This window comes from Sebastes fasciatus, chromosome 23 (genome assembly GCF_043250625.1).
Source record: "Sebastes fasciatus isolate fSebFas1 chromosome 23, fSebFas1.pri, whole genome shotgun sequence".
NCBI lineage: Eukaryota > Metazoa > Chordata > Actinopteri > Perciformes > Sebastidae > Sebastes > Sebastes fasciatus.
Genome location: NC_133817.1, coordinates 14408961 through 14432720, shown reverse-complemented (window position 1 = coordinate 14432720; position 23760 = coordinate 14408961). Strand labels below are relative to the sequence as shown.

The 23760-nt window shown below is 42.8% G+C and overlaps 1 non-coding gene across 1 annotated transcript; it reads left to right on the top strand.

Annotated features, from left to right (window-relative positions):
• Window positions 1–22905: 22905 nt before the first annotated feature.
• On the top strand, window positions 22906–22977 carry trnad-guc (transfer RNA aspartic acid (anticodon GUC)). The gene has a single exon. It is a non-coding gene; the product is annotated as a tRNA-Asp (tRNA).
• The last annotated feature ends 783 nt before the right edge of the window (window positions 22978–23760 follow it).

Here is a 23760-nt window from a genome sequence, read left to right as displayed (position 1 = left end):
TTTCCCTTTTCTCTTCCGTTCCCCCGCAGCTCCAGATTACTTACGAGACACTGTGTCGGTTTCGGAGCGATCTATCATTGTCACCCATTTAAGGAGGAAAAAAGGGCACAACGTTTTTAAAAGAGTTTGGATGTTCTCCAGCAGTTTTGGCTTCAGCGAGCCCATGGAGTCTGTCAGTCCCCTTTTGTCTTCATCAGCTATAGGAGGATGGCTCTCATTTCCTGCAGATGTCACACATACTGCGATGGCACACTGATGCTGACAAGTTAGAAACACACACACACACACACACACAACATTAGCATGCGGTTTACACCCTTTGCCAGAAAAAGACCCCATGAGGGAGAATTAGGAACAGCTGGAGATTCACCACTCCCATGTGTTGAGGCCTCTTTGCGTCACACACACACACACATTCTTACACCCTCCGTACTCATCACATTGTAGCCGTAGGGGTGATATTTCAAATGGGGGCAGCTTGAGAAGTTACCTAACAACACATGTTGCAATATCGTTTATCTGCTGACTGTGATCGTGTGTTTTGCATGTGCCTTAGATTGAGAGTACAACAAGTAAATCACTCCAGGAAAATAAGCAAAAACAAACTCTCTAAATTCTAAATGCATTTAATTGTGTACAGTTCTGCCGTGCTATCACGCACTTGTGTTGTTCTGTGTCTATAAGGCGTTTTTGTGGAGCTCTCGTAAAAACGTAATTCTGGCAAAACACAGCTATTTGTCTCAGCGTGTGCACCTGTGTTCAATATGTGCAGAAAAACTTAAACCTCAGTTGTGGTGATCGAATACTGCGGTGCTTTTAGCATAATAGACGCTGTGTGGGAACGGACTTCTTTAACACGTTTCGTGCTGAATGTAATAAGCCTGGAGTTGCACAAGTGTGGTTAAGGATTCATCGCGTTGGCGTGGTTTTTGAAACCGCGCCTTTGTTTACATGTCCGCATTAGGAAGTGACTCGTCCTGAACCGAAAGTTGGATTACACCGGTGTCCGAGGATTGGGTCTTTGTCTGACTAAACCTGCCTGAAGCCATTTGAACATACGAACAAAATAACTTTATGGGAAAGGACTTCGAAAGTTAAGTCCATCATAATTACAGACGCTCATGCCACAAATGTGGTTGATGTCAGTTAGTGTTTGTCTGCTATTAAAGGGATCTGGAAATGGACTTCAAAGCAACATGACTGTCAACCAAGGTCCAAAAATTAAATTATAAGATAGATTATATGTACACAAACTAGAGGGTGCATGAATTTCCCTTCACATAAACACTATGGGCCTGTGAGCGTGTTCCATGACGAACACAAAATGACGTTGTTCGTGGTTAGTAAGTCGGTATCGATGAAGGCTCGCTGTTGGAGGGTTTTATAACCCACTTCCACGCCCTATGACAGAGAGTACCTTTCCAGTGTTGCCAGTGTTAAACCGCTCACCAACCACTCCCAACAGAGCAGCTACATTTGTGTCTAATTCTCAATTTATATTATGAAATTTAGCGGTTCAAGTCCAGACCCCGGTGTGGTCCAGAGCAGAACCAGTTCTATATCAGATCTCTGCTGACCCTCATACTCTGACTCTCCTCTCAATGAACTCGCGTCAGGCCTGCAACACGTTGCAGTAGCTCCGGCCACACATGTGTTTGGCAGATTTCTGCAGGGATCAAAGGCGTAGGGAAGGAGATGAATCAGAAAAACTTTATTGATCCCCAGGGGAAATTGGGTTACGTTACAGTGATCCCATTTTTTAATAAAAATATATATTAACATAGAGAAGTTACAAGAAAAATAGAAATAAGAATGTTAAAATGTGTGTATGTACAGTATGTTTTATTCCATATTTTATAACTTATTTCTTATCTACCTCTTTGAGTGTCCTTGGAAATAGTCAACACTTCTTTTCCACAACAAGTTAGGCTTTCAGTAATTCATTTCTTCCTGTGTGTGTCTTGTGGTTTCGGGACAACTTAAAGTCTTAAAGCAGTGTTTCCCACCCTGGGGGTCGGGACCTTTAGAGGTTGCAAGATAAATCTGAGGGGTTACGAAATGATTAGGAAAACAGAAAAACACATTTTTGCTACTACTACTGGTTATTTTTTCTGACTTTTTTTGCGTGTGAATTGCTGGATTATTGCATAAAATCAGCATAAAAAAAGATGTTTGGCTATAAATTAGCAGAAATGGAATCTAATATTCAATCATCTGAAACTAAGAATCGTTGTGTTTTCATTGGCTTAGAATGAGTCCTTCATATCTACACAGGGAGTGGATCCTCTTCAGGAGTCCACCATGTTTTCTACAGTTGCCCAGAATGGACAAACCAAACTCTGGCTCTAGAGAGTGTTTATTACGTTACCTGAAGACCACCATAGTTCTCCGACACGCTCGTGAAACTGCAGTAACGTGAGCCGCCGAGCAAAACCGTGGTACCGCCAGCCGCCGTCCAACTTCCGTTGCTCCTAAAGTAGTGTTATTATGGTAAGGATGGCCTCTGAGCGAAGCCGAATGGAGTTACCACTGGTTTTGCACTCGGTGGCTCACGTTAGCGCAGTCTTGGAAAGGGAGGCGTGAGCGGAGGGGTATTCAGTTGGTTGCAATCTGCAACCACTCCACTAGATGCCACCAAATCCTACACACTGCCCCTTTAAATGTCCCCTCTAAAATGTATGTTCTTTGTAGCTGCGAGTGCATACCCCAGACCCCTAAATGTTTCTCACTGGCTTCCCAGTACCCCACAGCAGAGTTGAGAAAGCTGTGGTTTGGGAGGTATGCGTGTGTGTGTTTCACAGGGTGTGTAGGAGGGTCTTTGTCCATGGGAGAATGAGTTTAGATGGAAACAAACTTTCCGAAAGTGTTTCAAGACGGCGTCCCAAAAAGCCTGCTGTCTGATAATGATGATGAGCGTGTTGATGAGGGTGTTGATTGATACCTAACAGATGGCGGGGAGGTCACAAGGTTACTCGACCACATTGTGATGCATTGCACAGGTACCATAGTGGCGAAAGAGTGATAAAAGCAGGAGTTGGACTGTCTTTGCCCTCTGACTGATCGCGATATGAAAGTCAGAGTGATGTCCTATTGTGTACTTGACCAGCATCAACCACTTTGATAAATACTGACAGTTAAATTAGCCTGCTTACATAATCGAGCTTTGTGTATCAGCGTGTTTGTGTAACACCCATAGATTGTTGTGATTTGTGGTACGTGATCAGATTTGCTTACATTACAGTCGGGATTCGACGGGCTTGTTTCCCAGCGCGCGAGTCAAAGAGAAGTGTCTGAGAACCGGGGGTTCAAAGTGATGGATGTTGTGTTGCTTATATGTGGTGAAGCGAGCCAACAAGGCTGTGGAATGCCATGCTTCAAGTATGTCAGGAGCGCCCGTACTTTAACGCGGCTCCTTTCGGCGTTTCACTGATGGTGTCGTTACACTGTAATTTATATGGGGCCGAGTGGTGTTTCTGTTTAAAGCGTGGGTTGGAGTCTGTAAACTTTTACAAGCTGGCGGTAGTCTGTCTCTATACACCCCTATGGATTGTTCTGTCAGCTGGTCAGCATGCACAAAGATACACACAGCTTCATAGTGTTTAAAGAATATGGAGTTTTTTGGGGGATATATGTGCGTACAGCTGACGCACATGCGGTTTTGTGTTTGAGATATCCACATGATATCAATAACATCTACCTTTCCAGTCAATGAAAAACATGACACGCCAGTTTTTTTTCAGAAAATGAAGAGCGTGTGAGCCGTCAACCGGAAAGGATAAGACTTGTATAAAAACAGATTAGTCCGCCCAACCTGTGTTTGTTTACGCTCCGAGATGAATAGAAGAGGAAGAAGCGGATATGATATATTTGGAGGGGGAAGTGTATTTATCATACAGGAACAGAATAGCGTGAGAGGAAGTTTTGCTTCATCCCTCTGAGATTGATGGCACGGAGGAGAGCATGGGAGCGACCTTGACTTGGTCGTGAGAGTGGCGTGAGCTCGGAGACAGAAACAGAGAAGGAGAGCTTGTAATCAGTAAACAGGCTCTCGAGTGCCCTTTAGGAAGTAAACACTTAAACATGAGGCACTGTGCCGTTAGAGCGCATTGGCTTTGAGAGTCAAGATAGAGGCAATAAAGACAGATGGCAAATTGGTTGAAAGGGAGGAGAAAGATGTTTGGATTTTTGAAAATGCATCAAATTCTGTAGAGATTTCAGACTAAATGAGCTCAGGCATCGTACTGTGATGCATATTGTTTGTTTCAGAAAGCAGACTCATTTGCTGAATGATACCTGTAGGCAAGATCCCTGCTAAGTTTATCAATTTTATTGGATAGTATACAGCCCTTTTACTTTTTTACTGAGGGAGGACTTTTTTTGGTCTGGTCATCATCAAAATTGAATATTAAAGGAATAATATCTAACTTTTCTGCAATAAAATGTGTAAAAACGACTAGGCCCATGTTATATATTTCTTGAGTTGTGTACTTACATTATCCCAGATGTTTCCAACAGTTTTCAAACGTAGAGAAATCTGAATTTTATTCAATGTAACAGTGCGTTTCAATTGGTCGCCTTTCAATCAGGGATGTAAGAAAATATCGATACACACGAGTATTGCCCGACATTTGTTCGATCTTTTAGAGGTTCTAGCAGGTTCAGTTTCAGATAGAGTGAAGTTACATAGCTTGATATGAAACTAGAAAACCTAAGGAATCTATTGGTACCAACATTGTCATACTAGCTTGTCGCAAAGGAGGTTAAATAACGCTCCAAAGTTCCGCTAAATTGTGGCGAGGAAAAACTGGCATGGACATTTTCAAAGTGGTCCCTTGACCTCTGACCTCAAGATATGTTAATGAAAATGGGTTCTATGGGTACCCACGAGTCTCCCCTTTACAGACATGCCCACTTTATGATAATCACATGCAAAAACATGTATTTTTTTGCATGCAGTATACATTTGTTGTTTTTGCCTATTCTAAAATTGTGCATTTCTGGTGTGTTCTTTATAGTATTACAGTTTTCCTAAAATTAAATTAAAAAAAATTGCAATATATCGCCTTGCTTACACTATTGCAGTATATTGAATCGTTACCCCTGTATGATGATACGTATCGCATCGCCAGATTCTTGCCAATACACAGCCCAACTGTCAATGGCATCATATCCCCTTTGCGCATGCAACAGTGTCGTGGTTGTCTTGCAGAAGCTGTCATAAATTGACTTTTTAATCCAGTTTTAAGACACATTTTTATGATACACTTTTTAGATTTTGGTCGTTTTAACTATATATTTTAACCAGATGAACGATTTTAGCCATCGGACATCTGGATCTTTAGTTATCGGAGAAACAAACAAGGCTCGCAGCCCCTCCGGGACGTCCTGTGTCCACCAAACAGCGTTGAAGAAACACAGATTTTTAACGTTAATGTGTTTTTACTGGTTTTAATCACCAGGTCAGGTTTGTTTTGAAGAGGAGGAGACCTCTGCGGATAATTCGGCTTCCGGTAAAAACCTCCTGAATAATGAACACTGAAGGAATCTTAACTGGGACAAGCTGACTGCAATGACAGCAATAGTGGTGAAGACAACAACTCTCATGATCCCACGCTACTTAGCAAAACTCTTGTAAGATCTTGGCCATTTGTCACCCTTAATATTGTTGTAACATCCCTCCCAACAATTTTTTCGTCTTCAATTTCCCTAGCATCTGTCATCGCTCATGTCTGAAATATTCCTTAGCTAAAGTAAAGTCTTAAAATACCTCTGATACAGTCAGAAGAATGTAAACCAAACATACGGACTTCCCCGTGCCATGGCTCACCAGGAAATCATGTGTTTACAAAAACTAATATTCTAATTGGCAGCTTCACGGCAGCAGTGCGCTTGAGGTATTTATCTTCATCTTAGCCTTGATATGAATATAATTTTGACATTTCCGAAGCTGTAAGGCAGATTTGGAAACATAAACAGTGCATGGAAGTGCGGGTTTATGCATGCGGCTCTCGAAGCGTCAACCTTAATTTTGTTGTCTGCAGAGAGAAAGGTGCGTGTCAGGCCTTAAGGTGTGCAGCTGTGGGAGCATTACAGTCTTTACATCTGGATCTCCTTTTTTTCAACACTGGCTCGGATGAAACGTGTCTCAATAAATCAGGAATTATCCAGTGAACATGATTTTGAATGTTGCAGTTGTCGGGCCCTGGCGGCTGCTGCTGCTGCATCTGTGAAGCATCTGCAGATAAAATGATTACAAGCTGATGCAATTTATAAAGAAAGATAGCTTCAGGTTCAGGGTTTTTCATTTAAAGTAGCACTTCATACGATGCTTGTATGAAGAAACTCAGTACACTCTACACCCTTGATACACCACTGCAGAGCAGCCTTGCGCTTTGAGTTTACCCACCTGGCAGTTCGGCCAGAAAGAAATAAGTGGGCTCCCTTTCAATTGCATGCGCTATTAAATCTTGAAAATGTTAGTAAAATCTGCGCTGCCAACACTCTTATTAGAGACCGCAAAACAACCTTATTTGTCCTGCAAGTGATTTCAGTCTGGGATTAAATTAAGAGGAGGCGGTTCTTTGTTCATAAATTGTCCTACAGCTGGTTTGTTCATTTAAAAACACATCAGGTTAAACGATTAAAATCCCATTCTTTTACAACTTCTTGATAGTTTAAAGAGGACCTATTATGCTTTTTGTGCTTTCTCCCTTTCCTTTAGTGTTATGTAGTGTTTTTGTGCATGTAAAAGGTCTGAAAAGTTGCAAAGCCCAACGTCCAGGCCAAAGGGAGTTACTCTCCCCCATAGAAACGCTGCTCCTGAACTGCCTGAAACGCCTTGCTGGAAGTCCCGCCTTTTCTTCCGCAATGTGGTGATGTCACCAAGTAACACGTAAGGGATAACATTGTTGTAAAATAAACCCTGACAGGGTCTTGCGTTGCCCTGAAGGGGTTTATTTCACAACCATGACCCGCTAGTTATACATTATCCGGCTTATTACACGGCTACTTTCTTAAGAAAGGATCCGCCAGAGTCTAACATCAGAACTGCGCCCATAGCAACGGTATGTTATACATAGCAACGGTCTGCTATATGGAAATAACAGACCGTAGAACGCCGTGATTGACCAATCAGAATCAAGTATTCAACAAAGCCGTATAATATATTTGCGTAATACCTGCCTAACGGCTAGTTTGGCACGCCCTCAAACTAGTTTGAGCGGAGCAGGAGCGAAGTCCGAAGAGTTTGGTTCAGTTGACCAATCACAACAGAGTGGGCAAGCTGACCAATCAGAGCTCAAACATAGCATTTCAGACAGAGGGTGAAAAGAGCCAGTATAAGAAAGATAAAGCGTTTTTTGAACATTAAAGCACGTAAACATGTTCTAGTAGAAAAATATGCACCTGAAAATAAACATAATAGGTCCTCTTTAAAAAAAAAAAATGTACATAAGATAAACAAAAAGTTGTATCAAATGCAAACAAAGTAGAAAATAGAGGAAGAAAAAAATGGCTTGAATAGGATAGAACTATGGGAGACTTTTTGCAACTCTGTACATACTCACTTTCTTAAAAAGAAACAGATCTCTGAAAGTCAACTTCCTCTTGGTTTTCCGTCTCAGGTGATTTGAATTCCGAGCTTTACATGGGCAAAAAGATTTATTGGTGACAGCCTGAACTCTGAGTGTGGTTTGCTGTTCAGACAGTTCAGCAGACATTGGTAAGCTGTTTCTTCTGTGTGGCAAGGAAAGCTTCACCAATACTGTGACCGCAAGTGTGTGTGTATAGAGGAAACTCTGGATGACTCTACACACACACATCTTGTCCTCTGCCAGAATAGGATCCCCGCTACACATAACATAGAGTTAAGACTGTCTCTGACACACATGCCTCACATTACTCCTGGCGTCTTCTTTGCTTTTCATATTGAGTTGTATACGCTTTTTTTGTGTGTGTTCCGGCTTATCTTTTTACATAATGTTTGCATGAGAGATGTACCCCATGAGAATTTAATTTGCTTCCAGTGTACTTACACTAAAAGCTGGCTAGAGTCAGCAATAAAATAACAGGATTAGGACGAGTGTCTACATGCGATTCTCCGTTTATCCACCAGATGGACTCTGTGCTCTAAGTGGCCATTTTTGGCATTGAGCAGGCAGGCATCCCTTTCCAGACTCCCCTCCTTGTTAGAAGTGTAAACCTTCAACTTGGACTGATTGCTGCGATGATGGTGTGGCGAACGCCGAAACATGTGAATCATTTCTTCAGTAAAACAAGAACAGGCTTTTAACGAAACATTGTGTGCCTCTAAGGAATTTCAGAAACTCTTTGTTCCCCTGCATTTATTTCTTATTGTTGCATTCAGAGTATTTATTGCGCTCATTTATGGTGCCTGTGTAGAGAAAATGAAAATTCTCTTGTGGTTATGAATAAGTAATTGTGTTTTGTTTTTTTCTCAGAAGGAACAAACACAGAAACAGATGCAGGGGGCAAGTTCACATGGGCACTAAAACAATCACCATGGAGACCGGGATTTAAGTGTCCTTTGTGTGGTCGGCACATGCGTGTCTGTGTGCAGGCTTCATGTGTGATGTTTCACAAAAGCTGACCCGATGTCTATTACAGAAGTGTCTCTCTGTGTAAGGACGAACATGCCTCCATTTGGCGAGCTAAATCGACCATGTCCGTCTCTGGCCAACTGGTGTTGCGTGATGATAGAGGAGAAAAACAGGGGAGGTGTTAGTGATCATCACACAAGCATAGAAATGGGATCTGAAGGCAGAATGTGTCTTTTATGAATAGAAACAGCCTTGCAAAAAGCCTCCCTTGAATGAATTACTTAGGCTGTATTCAAAACCGCATACTGTACTAGTAGTGATTTGACCAAGATGTAGCATGTAGTATGCAAACAAAAGCTAAATCTACAGTATGACAAAAATACCTGGATGTCGTACTGAGACGGTCACAACAACAACAGCAGCCAAAAACTGTTTGTTTTTTTACATTTTCATAGCTATTTCATCACTAAATTCACTTCTGAAATTCTTGAGGCGAGAAATCAACTGTGTGTTTTTTTTAATATTGGCAGTTTTACGATATTAGATAAGAAATTGAACATTTGCTCCAATGTTTTCGGATCTTAAAAGCTCCACAAACTTCACAACACAATTGTCCATTATAAAATGAATCTGTGATTATCTGCCTTTTTGGAGTTGAAAAAGCTCCACAATCGCCCGCGGGCGTAGCTCGCTCGCTCGCCAGCCGGCCAGTGACGCTCACAGACCGGCTACGGAGCAGCAGGCAGTGGCGAATGAAGAGGCGGGAAGAGGGAATGAGCAGCCTTTGACGGGGTCAGAGAGATACCTGCTGACACAACATGACCCTTTTTAACATTACTCTAATATTTGTAGGGATATCATTCCACTATTTTGTTGCGGTAACTGAAAAAGCGGTTAGTAAATTGTATTTTTATATTTACCGTCTCCCCTCGTTGACGATCCTGTTTGTCTTACTTCACCGGGATGTTTAAGGGGTGGTGGAGCTAAACCTGCAGCATCTTATAAAGTAAACAAACATTGGTCATAAACAGAAAAAAGTTGTATTTTTCGATAATATTGCAATAGTGGTACGAGTTTAAAGGCTAAAGCCTGGCCTAGCATACTGCAAAATCAATCTCTTTTAACTGTCTCATACTACTGAGGAACGCAGTACGTATACTGCGTTCTTCAGTAGTAGGCGGTTTTGAATACAGCCTTAATCTTGAGTTCAGATTTTAGCAATATTACAACTGATTCTCCTAAGTGATGATGCAAATCTCTTGCATCTAACACCTCTTAAGATACAATCAGGGAATCCTCTCACAACAAAAAAACCCATTGCTTCTCCCAGACACTTATTGACACGCTTCCATTTTAATTCATTTTAACCACCGCGTTCCTCCTGAGACACAAAGAGTGTCACTGCCTGCCGCAGATTTCTGCCAGTGCTCATTATGCAATCCTAAGCTTTGATAATTCCTCCAGTGCACCGTTTAATTAGAAACACATGGCCCTGAGATCGCAGAGGAGTACAGAGCTTCTAATGTCTATACAGCCTGCGCCATGAGTAATTGTTTCTCCCTCGCTAGTGCCGAGCCATTTTTTAACCTGCTGACAGCCAAGAGGAGGAGGAGGAGGAGGAGGAGGAGAAGGGGAAGGGGGAGGAAGGAGAGAAAAGAGGAGATAAGAATTAATCTATATCTGAGTTTTTTGTTGTTATTTATTTGGCTGTAGTGCAAGGCTATAGGGAAGGAATGAGGAGAAGCAGATGAGGAGGCCAGTTATATCCTCCCTTTTTCCTTCCTTTTCTCACTCTTTTCCTCTCAGCCAGGAGTTGTTAAGAGTGAGGGAGGTCCCAGGTGAGCTAGGGAGGCTGACATCATGACAGGACACTTCATCAAAGGCCTGCGGAGGCTGTTTGGATACCTGCCCGGGCTAAGGAAGCATTGTTATAGCTTCTCCTATACACTGCCAGGCAGTGCGGGAACTTTACCGGATATCGAGACTTGTGATAGGTCATGTAATATATGTGCGTGTGTGTGAGAGAAAGACAAAGTGCGACAAATTGAGGATATCTTGCAGGCATTTAATCTTTTTCCATTACTTGTCACCCCTTTCACTCTTCTCGTCTGGGATAATTGATTTGTTGCCATGGGTATGATATTACTTTTTGTACCTTTTTTTTGCTTTTTGTGTTTTTTCACAAAAAGCTCCCTGACACACACACAAGCACATATGGCAATGCTCTCACAGGATGAGGGATTATACAGCAAAGGATTGATTGAGTGGAAGTATTACGTTTCCTATAACTTGAGGTGGGAAAGAGGGAGAGCATGAATAGCACTTGTGATGCTAGCCTCTGGATTTCTGATGGTTATGCTAAATTATTTTGTGAAGACTTTCTCTCACAATAAAATCCATCCATCCATCTGCAACCGCTTATCCCGTTAGGGGTCGCGGGGGGGCTGGAGCCGATCCCAGCCGACATTGGGCGAAGGCAGGGTACACCCTGGACAGGTCGCCAGTCCATCGCAGGGCTGACACATAGAGACAGACAACCATTCACGCTCACATTCACACCTACGGGCAATTTAGAGTCCACAATTAACCTAACCTGCATGTCTTTGGACTGTGGGAGGAAACCGGAGTACCCGGAGAAAACCCACGCTAACACGGGGAGAACATGCAAACTCCACACAGAAGGGTCCCAAGCCGGATTCGAACCTGCAACCCTCTAGCTGTGAGGCGCCAGTGCTAACCACTGCACCACCGTGCAGCCTATTCACAATAAAATAATAATAATAAATAATGGTTTTATTAAAAGTTACAAGGTTCTTTATTTATTAGAGGTTATCAAATAATAACAAAGAACTAAAGTTAATTGTCACGTTTTATTCACCCTGCTCTCAAACTTGCGGAAAACTGCTCAATACATAGTTGGAGTTTAACCCACATCTTCTTTGACGTCACCCAACTAAACTGCTGTTTCCAGAATAATTGAAATGTTCGCTTGCACTTCAGCTCCTAAACTTTGTCTTTACCCGCCCCCATTTTCTCGTGAGTGCCCGATCGATACTGTGGATTTGCAACTCTCAAAAGTTGACCAAAGTGCTGTACAGTGGTAAAACAACAATACAGTATATAAGAAGGCTAACTCCTTAGCTGCTTCCATCATCAGCTCTGAAAAAAAAAAAATGTGTTTAGCCCGACATGGCATTTTACATGCCCTGAGCAAGCCTTATTGTTGAGCCCAGAGTTACACTTTATTAAAAAAGTCTTTATTTGGACATGATTAAACTGATGACGAGATTTAATTTAGAAGTCAATCAGAAAATTGTCGGATTAGGGCATTTGTCACGCAAAAAAAAAGCTAAATATTTGCAGATTCCAGCTTCTTAAATGTGAGAATCTGTTTGCTTTTCTCTGTTTGCTATGATTGTAAATTGAATATCTTTGTGTTTTTGATCGTTTGTTGGACAAAACAAGCAACTTGAAGACATTTCGATGAGCTATGGAAAAATGTGAGAGGCATTTTTCACTATTTTCTGTTTAGTTTTCTGTTTATTAGTCGACTAATCGGTCGTTTTGGTCTTAGTCGACTAAGATTTCTTTAGTCGATTCGTCGTGTGTGATAATTTTTATGAGTGTTAGTCGACTAAGAATTTCTTTGGTTGAGGAAAAGCCCTAATTTTCTGACATTTCATAGATCAAATTAATCCTTCCAAAAGTGAAAGTGAAAGTAATCATTAGTTGCAGCCCTAGATGACATTACTGAACTGAATGACTGTAACCAAACCCCGTTCTTTACCATCAAGTCACACATTTCCTTCGAGGCGTCAATGGGGGTATCACTGAGGACATAAGGTTCTATTCTCGGTGAGCAGATTTCTACTTGTCATTCATCCTTGTGTCGAACTTTGACACGCTGTGCCTCCACGCCTATCTCCTCTTTTGTCAGATGTCAGTCATTCCTGGCCAGCGGGCGCTACCCCGCTGGGCAGCGTGTAAGCCGAACTCAAATACCCCACAGCTGTTCACAGCCGCTTGAGATGGAAAAACGATGGAGGGGAGAGGAAAAGAGGGAGGAGGAGAGCGGAACTTGAGAGTCGTGAGGTCGATCAGCTCCTCAAAAAGTCTTTCTCTCTGTGCCCTGTCCAGAATAACCATTAGGCCGCTGCGGTTGGAACCCCCAGCTCACATGACTCAAAACCTCCTCTGTGGGAGCTAACTGTTTGGCACCTTTCACTTGCGGTGATGTCACAGATCCGGGGGCCCTTTCGTTGTCATCGGGAGCCGCCGGACTCCGGGCTGATGTCACAAAAACTGGCGTTGTCGTGAGCTCGAGCCGCTGACGGACAGCTTGGTGTGTTTGTATGGCACAGATGGTTGGGGGGGGGGGGGGGGGGGGAGTCGGGTGCCAGCACGGAAGGTGGCAAAGACTCGTCTTATCAAGTGGTGCCACATGCGGGCTCTGATGTGCCATTGTGACAGGACGTTTTTTCTCCCTTTCATCTAATTTTGTCTCCTATTGTCTATTTTCTCCCTATTGTTCCTCTTCGCCTCATTCTTTTAAAGTCATTAATTAATTTCTCTTTGGCCTGTGCCTTTTTTTTTTTTTTTCGCTCACTCTTATTTATTCTTTGTCTTCCTCTCTCTGGTATCGCTATCTTTTCTCCATCTCTTTGTGTTTTGTCGTGGTTTATCTAAGTCTCTCATCAGTGCTCTCTTTAGCTCCTCCATTTCTAATTGGAACGCTTTCTAATCCCTCTCTTTGTCCGTTCTCTCGCTTTCCTCATGTGTTGTTTCCCTCTCTCCCCTCTTTTCCTCTCTCCTTCCCTCCATCCCTCCCGTTATTCTTTGTCTGGGATTGTGTCTTTTTCCCCTTTGTGTGCTCTGACAGGCCTCTTCCTCTCATTGATAGTGATGGCAGGCTCAGCCCCACTCCATAATGCTGCTGATATTTTTCCCACTGGAGACCCCACTGTTGCTGCTGCTGCACGACGTTAAAAAAAAAAAAAAAAAAAAAATGGACAGAGACACCCCTCCTCCCTCCCAATCCATACTTCTCTGTTTCCTCTAGCTCTGCCAAGCTTCTACCATTCAGCAGGGGAGCAGTTCAACAAGACTGGTTTGTTTTGGAGAGTCACTGGGCCCCAGCCTCATAGAGATTAATGCTTAGACAGACTGGGATGACATTTATGAGGCATGGACTGGAGTAAAGGATAGAAGAAGGGGGAAACAGTACAGGGTAATGGTGTTGGATCAAATGTGACCTTTTGCCGACACACAGAGGGGGAACCTATTGAGAGACGGAATGAGGACTTGAAGTGTGTTTACTGGACGGAGAAAGAGGGAAAGAGGCCACACATCTATAGACGAATCCGGGGAAATACCGGAAGTAAACAAGTCGCCATTACTGCGGTGACATCTCCCTACAATACGCATACGTTTGAATGCAAGCTGTCCTGAGAAGTGTGAAATTTTCTACTTTTACCTTTTCTTTCTGTGTAACATTAGTTTTGACGACGATATATAGGAGTTCGGGAAGAACCTGAGCAGTCCTCAGCTGCGATGTTAACCTGACATGGTGAAACAAGCAACGTCAGCTAAGTTAACACAGTTGACACTGTCTTGGGGCTGCAGTGGTCCCACAGAATAAATGAACTCAATCAACTTACAGTGGCGTTATTCTGAAATATAATGTTGCTCTAACTAGGGCAACCTAATAACCACAAAGTAAACATCATTAATCTGTCGGCATCACAAACAGAACAAACATTCAAAGTGTCTGCTAATCGCGTTAACTGGTGACTCTCAGCCGATTGCGTCACGGTTGCTCGTAGTGACCACTAAGAATGTCACGATGCCAGAAAAATCTAGTAGTCGATACCAATACCAGTGAATTTCCACGATTCTCGATACCAAATTCGATACCACGGTAAAAAAACAAAAAACAACAATAAATCCCATGTAATTCAACACGTACTCTTTTATTAAAATAAAAAAAACATTTGAACATTACAAAAAACAGAGGCATGTAGCCTTTAAGTAATAAATAAAAGAATTGACCCATTTTGTTCATTTTGGCGTATCAGCGGCATGTTATCAATCGATAGTCAGACGACGGACGCTACATGCTGACCTTGAACGCATCTGGTCTGTCAGCGCAGAGTAGCAGGAGTAGGAGGCAGAGGATTTGTTGTCGAAGTGAAAAGCAAACGCACCTATTTGTTGACATAACATTAATGAGGTAATCGCCACGAGGTGGATGGAGCAGTCACAGCCGGTGTGCACGGAGCACCCGCAGAAAAAGCGCTACTGGAGAGGCCAGACACACCGCCACCCGACGGTAAAGATCAGAATCAGCGCTCTGCACATCGTCATCTCTTCTTGTAAAATGTCCAGTGTAATCGGTAACACTGGTGTTGTCACAAGTTTATTAACCGGTGGGAACATTTTCCTCACTGTCACACCACTACCAATGACCATTAAAGGCATCGTACGGTTCCTTCGGTACTGTAGAAAAAGAATACCGTCACTTTTTTTTAGAATTTTGGCATCGACTTGGTACCGAAGTATCGGTTCTTGTGACATCCCTAGTGACCACAGTTGAAAACACAAATAGAACATGTAGGTGTCCTCGTAAAGGCCTTCAATTTGACCTTAATCCATTTAAAATACATACTCCTCTGTGTTTATTATCTATACCAACCACCAGTTACTACAAACAACCATGGATGCTTTCGGCTGAAAGTCACCAGTTAACACGGTTAAGCAGACAGTTGAGTCACTACATCTTGCCACTGCAGTAATGGTGGCGCTGCTAGATCGCGGAACACACAAAAAACGGTCGCCGGATTCGTCTATACGTAAAATGAAGTCCTCAACCAAGATGAAGCCCTTGCATTTGCCGCCTCAGCATCATCCAGTGACACGCCAGTGGTCGTTCTGATCGATGGCGACAATCTCCGAGCCAGCCGAGCGTTAAAGTAACTTAAATAATTCATTTCTCAGCTATTTGGCCCAGAGTAACCATTAATACACGTATCGACGTAGCCTTCAGTCGGAAGCGATCACTGCACTTGAACAAACGCACAGCAGTCACGAATGCATCCATAACTGTCTCCAATTACATCCGCTTTCTGCAGAATGATGAATACTGTAAAAAGGGTGTTTACTCTGTGCTGCACTCCAACATGCACAAAGCATTGCTACAAAAGGCGTTCTAGGGGAGAAGTTATCAATATAGAGCCAAATTAAAATGGATCTGAGCAGAATTAGAACATGCACACTGCTCTCTCCCCCCGCGCCGAGCTCCATCACTCTTCACCGCCGTGTGATCAATGTGGCCGAGACGGGTGTAGCCGAGCTGCTATCCATTCTCATTACTGACACCACTGTCCACTTGTGCTTTCTCCTTGTTGTCCACCAGAGGCTGAGAGACAGACAGACAGACAGAGAGAGAGAGAGAGAGAGAGAGAGAAAGGCTGTCAGTAGCATTGTTGGGGTGGATTTACGATAGTGTTGAAAGTAGGCTTTAAGTTGCCATGTTCTTTGCGATGGAGTTTGTGTTCTTAAGTGTGCGTCCTTTGGCTGAACTTAACATGTGTCTTCTGCAAGAAGTGTTGCGCAATTGTGTTTGCAGGAGCATCGCTGTGTCAAATGTCAACTTTGTCTCTGTTACAGTACGTTCCCTGCACTAAAACTAAGACGCACTCCCATTGTCTGTCCATTTCAAAATGCACAAAAGCATCAACCTCCAGTTTCTGTACATATTTAGTCTCGATCTATAAGAAAGCGTCTGCGTTGTTGTCGCACAGTATCAGCAACACTGTTTACATTAAAAGTAGTGCTGGAAAACTTCATGCAAATAAGCATGAATGGCTTGACTTCGGCGGCCTTTTGTGCTTCTTCCCCATTGAAGAAGTCCTGCGGAGTTCAGATTATCATCAGCTCCTCTATAACAAACATTCCTTCTCCTTCTTTGAAGTTGTCTGAAGTAATCGGAGTCCCCCACTGATTAAATTGTGTTTCCCAGTAATTTCATGAAGTCGCCTGTGTCACATCGTGACTAATTACTTATGATGTACACATGCATACGCAGTCACATGCACAAACAAGGAACCATGAGACCTTCTGTGTCTTCCAATACGCATCCTACTATACTATTTACTATGCCAGTATGTACAGTACTATGCAGTATGAAAGCCAGCATGCTTTTCTGGCTATTCTGACCCACAATCATATGAGCAAGAGGGTCAAAGTTGAAGGCGCAATGTTATGACGAAGTAGTAATCCCAATTGTATGCATACTGCATGCAACACTATGTTCTTTGTAAGGGTAGCTGCATTATGTACTAAACGTAAAAAGAAAAAATATGCGATTTGGAACGCAGCCCTTAATTCAGAAAAAACGTTGCGGTAGTTAACGGCGAGGGACAAATGATTTTTTGATCCCGTTTGAATTGCGCCACAAATCACACGTGTGATGTTTGTCAAGTTAAAAGATAATTTTGCAAGTCAAGAAAGTCGCAGTTTGTTGTAAAACTGTTGAAGTATAAGACTGTAAGAATACGTAATTAGAAGGCCTGTGGTTAACACAAGCTTAAGATATTTTAATGTTTTGTTCTACGCTATAAAATACGTCAGTAAATACCCCACTCGTGAATTTTGAAGCTTTTACATGTCTTAAAAAAAGGCAGTTCGCCAACATGTGGCTAAATGAGACTATTAAATGTCATCACGCAACAGCCTCGTTGTGTATACTCACGCTCATGCGACCATGGTGTAGTTTTTTTTATAGCCTAATGTTAGCTTTTTAAGTCAGGCGATTGCATTCACACTTCAAAAATCATAGAAGTGGTGTTCATTTGTGGAGATTATCTTGCTGAACAAAACGTGTAAATATGACAAAGGTGTGTTTGCCACAGAGCTTATTTTCTGCAATAATCCAAAAAGCCAATGGAAAAATCCCATTGGCTTTTTGCAGAGGGGACCCGTGTGATTCTAACTTCCAGGTTGGCCTACAAAAATACGTCATCCCTGCGCCACTCTATATAGCCTGTAGATGCTCTGATGCAGAAAAATACAGATGAACAGATGAAGCCTGCTCTGTTGATTCTCAATAACTGGAGCTTCTGTAAGGAAACATGCCCGAACACAAGATACATCTTGTCATGTCTTAATTCAATTATTGTGGAATTCTAAATATCCATGCCTGTTTGTCTTGCTTCAGTTGCGTATTCATCACAATTATGTCAACTAAAATCCCCACACAGCTCTCTATAAACAGCTCCATTGTGAGTCGGAAGCCTTTGGGTGCGGGAGGGATCAGGGTAATTAGATCGAAAGGGTAAATTATTTTTCTACAAAGCACATCGGAGCGCCCGTTGTCATATGTATGAAGCTAATTGTTTTGGGGGCAAGAGACACACTAGTTGGGCACAAGAAGCCTTTTGTTTTACTGTGTTGTCTCGTGTAGTCAAACAGGGAGATGTTTAAACAGCCAGAGACATTTGATTGGAGTTGAAGAGAACTAGTATGACATATGGCAATGTCCTCTGGGCTTTGTGGGTAATGCAGACATGCCAGAGGCTATGGGAATTGCCAATTGGGAATGTTCAACACTGACATATCTTTTTCTGTGAACTTTTCTTCTAGTTAGTGTAGCGTACTCTTCTGCAGCAGACATACTATATATGTTAGAGTGACCTTTGAAGCACCACTTGTGCGGTGATTCATATCTCATCCGCGTTGCACCTGTGAACAAGGCCAATATCATTACTCACCCGAGAGAAAAAGGAAGTAATGAAATCTCGCATCTGGACACATTCTTGCAAAAACAAAGCACTGAACCTGCTCGACGTACATAATACCATACCGTGTTGTCACGTAAATATTTTGAAGTATTCCTCTTTTATTAATCCCGAGTGAATTGTTACGACTGGAGAATGGGACCACAGAGGCAATGACGGCCGTGAAAGGTGATATCGATTCTGATGAATGCCAAATGCGCGCCGCTGGAAATGGGAGCAGTTTCACAAGGGCCGAGGGCCGCGTTAAAGCGCTCTGCGTCTCCGGTTTCAACCGGTGTTCATTTGGGGAAGCGCCGCATTCGATTAATTTGTCCCTGCGTGTCGTTTCATAGACGGAGCAGGTTACTGATGGCTGTGGCGGCGGAGCAATCCTCTATCATGGCTGACGGGCGTGACAGTAATGCAGACTGTAGCTGCTAATGGGACCGCCGGGACTTTCCGCTGTGTGCGACATCAATCAGGATCCTCAGCACGCTCACTCAAATGGCCCTCCTCACTCACTCAACGCATAGCAGATGTCCCAGTCAGATCCACGTATAAATAATGCCAAATGCATGCTAATGACGTCGTACTGTTGCTTTGACAAAACAAATCCCCATTATGGCTACAGTTGGCTCTAAGGTGCTCGGCGTGTTCTGGCATCCTGTTCAGTGCGGTTTAAAGAGAATTCAGTTATTGTTTCTTCTGCAATTTTGTGATATCTGTCTGGTCAAAATAAAACTCAGGTTGGGTGTTTTATTACAATAAGTAGGAGTTACATTAAAGGTGCTAAACGTGAAATTGAGAGCATATCTATTGCCTCTCAACGACTCTCAACATGTCGACGGCTGAGCCAGTTGCTAACGGCGCTAACAGTGCAAACAACAGCAAACAACGGCAACAGCGCTGAGCGGTGGGTGCTATGCTTCCGCGTTGGCGCCGTCAGTCGGGATGGGGTTATCAGCTGTTACCGCCGTATGAGCGCAGTGCAGAGCGGCAGCCGTGAGCTAGCCAGTGGGGCACGCTCATATGCACTAAAAGGGGACACTTCAGGTAAGACGCACTTGAGTTTTGGTTTCACCCCTTTGTGTGGCGGCAAGATTATCATGCCAATGTGATGAGAGAGGTGCGCCGCATCATCGGCCCGTGAAGGAGTAACAGGCGCTCCAGATTGGAAAGCATGTTTGCTGCTATATTGATGCTCTGAATGTCGAATAGAGAAACCATGTTCAGAGCCTGTGATATGGGCACGCTGAGAGAGGTTTTCCACAGAAGGGAAATAGCAGGACATGTTAAACTTGTGGTGATCTAGTGGTCAAGGCGGCGACCATGAACCGCAACGTCCTCGGTACTTGTCCAGTCGTCGGCCTTTGTCGCATGTCATTCTCCATCTCTCTCTCTCTCTCCCCCCTTATTTCCTGTCATCTCTCCACTGTCTGAACTTACAAAAGTTGTCTTAGGTTTCATCTGTTTCTGCTTCACCATAAAAGCATCACAGTGGTTTGCCTGTAAAAGGCTTATAATAAGAAGCAATATCAGGAAGTGCTTGTATTATTAACAGTTACTTAAAGGTGCCCTGTAGAGTTTTCTTTTAAACAAAGTTTCTTTTTTTGGATTCAGTTTTACTCACCTCATGCATTTAGTGTCCTTGAGGTCAAAACAAATCTATTTTCTTCCTCATAAAACATTTGCAAAGCAGATTTTTCTTAAAAGTCTGAAACCTGCATTTTTCTTACATCCACGGCTACGTTTCAAATCGCATACTTTTCATTTTTTACTTGTAGTACATGACGCAGCTGCCCTTACAAAGTTCATACTGTTGCATGCAGTGTGCATACAATTGGGATATACTACTTCGTCATAACATTGCACCTTGAACTTTGACCCTCTTGCTCATTTATCCGCTGCGCAGAGGATTATGGGTCAGAATAGCCAGAAAATGGGTGCATGCTGGCTTATACTGCAAAATGTGACCGGATGTAGTGGGACATCCTGGTATTTTTGGCATCCTGCATTTGAAATATTATGTATTGGGATGTACTAAATATTTTTCTGGCGTATTAATAGTATGGTAGTATGGGTATTGGAACGCACAGCATGTTAACTTGTTAACTAGTCTTCTTCTCCCCTGACTTTGTCGGCGCATTGTTGCGTTTCTTGGCGCATTACCGCCACCTGTAGATCATTGGAATAGCACGAAACCATTGTCAGGGATGTGCTAACGTGTTGCAAACAAAACAAGGACCCAGAGCACACAAATTGGTGGATAGGTGGTCAAGATTAGTAGGCAGTTATTTCAAAGAACAAACAAAAAGATATCTTTAAAAGGCAGATTTATACTTAATCATCTACACCCAAAGGGGTTGGGCTCATTTGTCTCTGTGGTGCAGAACGTATCCTGCTGTAGCTCACCTTTACTGCATTGTTCCATCCACCAAAGGACGGGGACCAGTCTGTGGTGGTCCCGAGGGTCCCTGTAAGCAATAAAATGACTCACCTTCACAAAGGAGGCCACAAGTTCTTCAGAGTTAGTCGAGATGTCACTTTATTCTTTCCCTTTTACCTTGTCCCTCTGGCCCCGCTGCTGAATCGACACACCGGTGTCTGTTGGAGCGGAGCATCGATCCCTCCCCCCAGTCAGCACGTCCTCAGGGGGGGAAGGAGAGAGGGAGGAGAGCGATATGCTTAGAGCAGCAGAGCCCCTCTTGTATTAAAAATGCTGAGACAGAGAGGAGATGCGCTGATCTGTGTAAGATACCCTCCTGAACAGAGCATGATGGACGCGATAGACTGTAACCTTTTGGCAAAGTTTCAAGGTGTAAGGTACATCAGTGTGAACAGCTTTCGATCTTGTTGTGGTTGTAATCTCTGTGTGGAGGGCACAAAGCCTTTATTCTGACAGTCCCAAACAGCTGCATCCTGCTGCCCTTTTTACTTTCACTCAAGGATTCTGTGTTTTATTATAACACCTCTTACTTACTGTTCAACGTATACTTAATATACAAGGGTTCGCATGATATCTTATCATATCTTATTTGTTTTCCTTCAAATATCCACTCAACACGTGACAATTTCTATTTCCGCTTATCACAGTCTTTTCAAAATAAACTTGAACAACAAAACTACTTAGTTAGGTTTAGGAAAAGATCATGCTTTGGGTTAAAATAACTATAGAAGGGGCTTAACCTAGAAGTTATGTGACAAATCAGTCAACGTTTAAGTTAAAATAACTTCGTAAGTATATACTTAAGTGTGGATGTTATGTGTGGCTGTGGCTCAGAGGTCACAGGTCGGCCACCAATCAGAAGGTCAGCGGTTCGATCCCCGGCCCCTCCAGTCCACATGTCAAAGTAACCTTGAGCAAGATACTTAAACCTTATATAGATTACATCATGATGGCACTTTGCATGGCAGTGTATGAATATGTGTGTGAATGGTTGAATGCTGACATGTAGCGTATGTAAGCGCTTTGAGTGGTTGGAAGACTAGAAAGGCGCTATGTAAATGCAAGTCCATTTACGTGACCAATAAGTCGACGTTTGGGTTAAAATAACTACACAAGCAGCGTAACTTGAGTACGGAAGTTACGTAATCAATGAATCAACATGAACTTCTGGTTTCACACAGGGTATGAACACACCAATGTGTGCCGTTTTTTGACCCACCTCCTCCGTACACAGCGTTTGTTTTGTTGCTCTTTATACTTCCTGGTTCATGATTACACGTATTATTGATTTCGTGAGAGATATACGAATTACAGTGCATTACTTTTCATAGGTACAGCTATGAACGCTGTTCTCCGTGGCGAATCTCTGATTCATTTCCAGTGCACATACTGTTCTGTCCCCTCAACCCTTCAAAAAACAAGATAGTTTTTTATTGTCTCAATGTACCTGCTCATTTCCTCTATTTCCACAGTGACACTGGATTAAAGGCCCACCACTATTTCCCTTTCTACCCCCTTTCACCCAGAGAGGGAGGGCTTTTTGCCGTTGGTCCCCTCCCCCGGTAGGCTGTAATCACCCTGAGAATGGGGTAATTAGGGCCACTGTAGGGTAATTACCAGAGCTCGAGTTGTTTAATTACGGCCTTCTCTGGAGCTGTCTGAAGCCAGTGACAGTGGAGGCTCCACTCGCTTGATAGAGTGATTTCATCCTCTTGACTGCAGCAGCATGTGAGGGACACGGGGAGAGATTGAGAGCGAGTGGGCGTGAGTGGGAGGGATCGCAGGAGTTAGATTGAGGGGGAGCGGGAGAGATATAGGCAAAAAGCAAAAGATGCAGGGTTGATAAATGTACATGTCTACAACAGCGTGGGGGGAGGCGTAACAAAGCAAAGCAGATCTCTTTTAGTGTACCATTGTGTGATATATTTCACCTGGGTTGTTTTCTTTTGCTATTTATTGCTATTTTTTAGTATTATTCCTTTTTAAGCCGCCTCATGACTGTGCAACATCAGTAAAACATGGGAGATTAGCTGATATAGTGCACTGCTTTGTCTCAGGTTACTGGAATGTAGTGCTGTAGGGCAAGGGTTAAATATTTAACCCTTTGCTCTACTCATTTTAGAACCCTTCCTCGTTAGTATAGTGGACAGTATCTCCGCCTGTCACGCGGAAGACCGGGGTTCGATTCCCCGACGGGGAGTTCCTTTTCACTTATTTCCCTTTGGCATACAGTCCTTTCTTATCTTATCTTGTGTTAAACATTAGACATATCTGAAAGAACAAAAGGAAGAAAAGCCAATAGATGTTGGCAGTTTTGATGGTAAGCATTTATAAATGCCCTGCTGCTGCAGAAGAGCGAATTCATGCATAAATTAACATTGCTGACCATTTTTACTGCCATTTCCACATCACATTACATTATCTTGAATAGGTAAACCACTCATTTCGAAGAGCTATACGTTTGATACATTTCAACTTCTTTTTATGCAAGTGTTATTGAAAACATATACACATGTTAAATACTTTATAAAAGAGATTAAATAAATGTATTTAGGTGGAGTTAACAGGCTCTCATTTTGTTCTTCTCATCTGTAAAATAAACACAAATGTACACTAGCCTTTCTTATTACACGGCTTTGTTGAATACTCGATTGTGATTGGTCAATCACGGCGTTCTATGGTCTGTTATTTCTTTATAGTAGACCGTTGCTATGTATAACAGGCCGTTGCTATGGGCGCAGTTCTGATGTCGGACTATAGCGGACCATTTTTGTGTCAAATTATTAATTTCTTAAGTAAGTAGCCGTGTAATATGCGGGATAATGTACAGCTAGCGGGTCATGTTATAAGTAGGCTACAATTATCAGAACAATACGAACATTCAGGCTCCCTCATGTGGCATAAAAGTGTACTGCAGATATAAACGTTAAATGAAAGACGGAAGAAATTCTGCAACCCTAATAAAATCTCCTGCAACCGACCT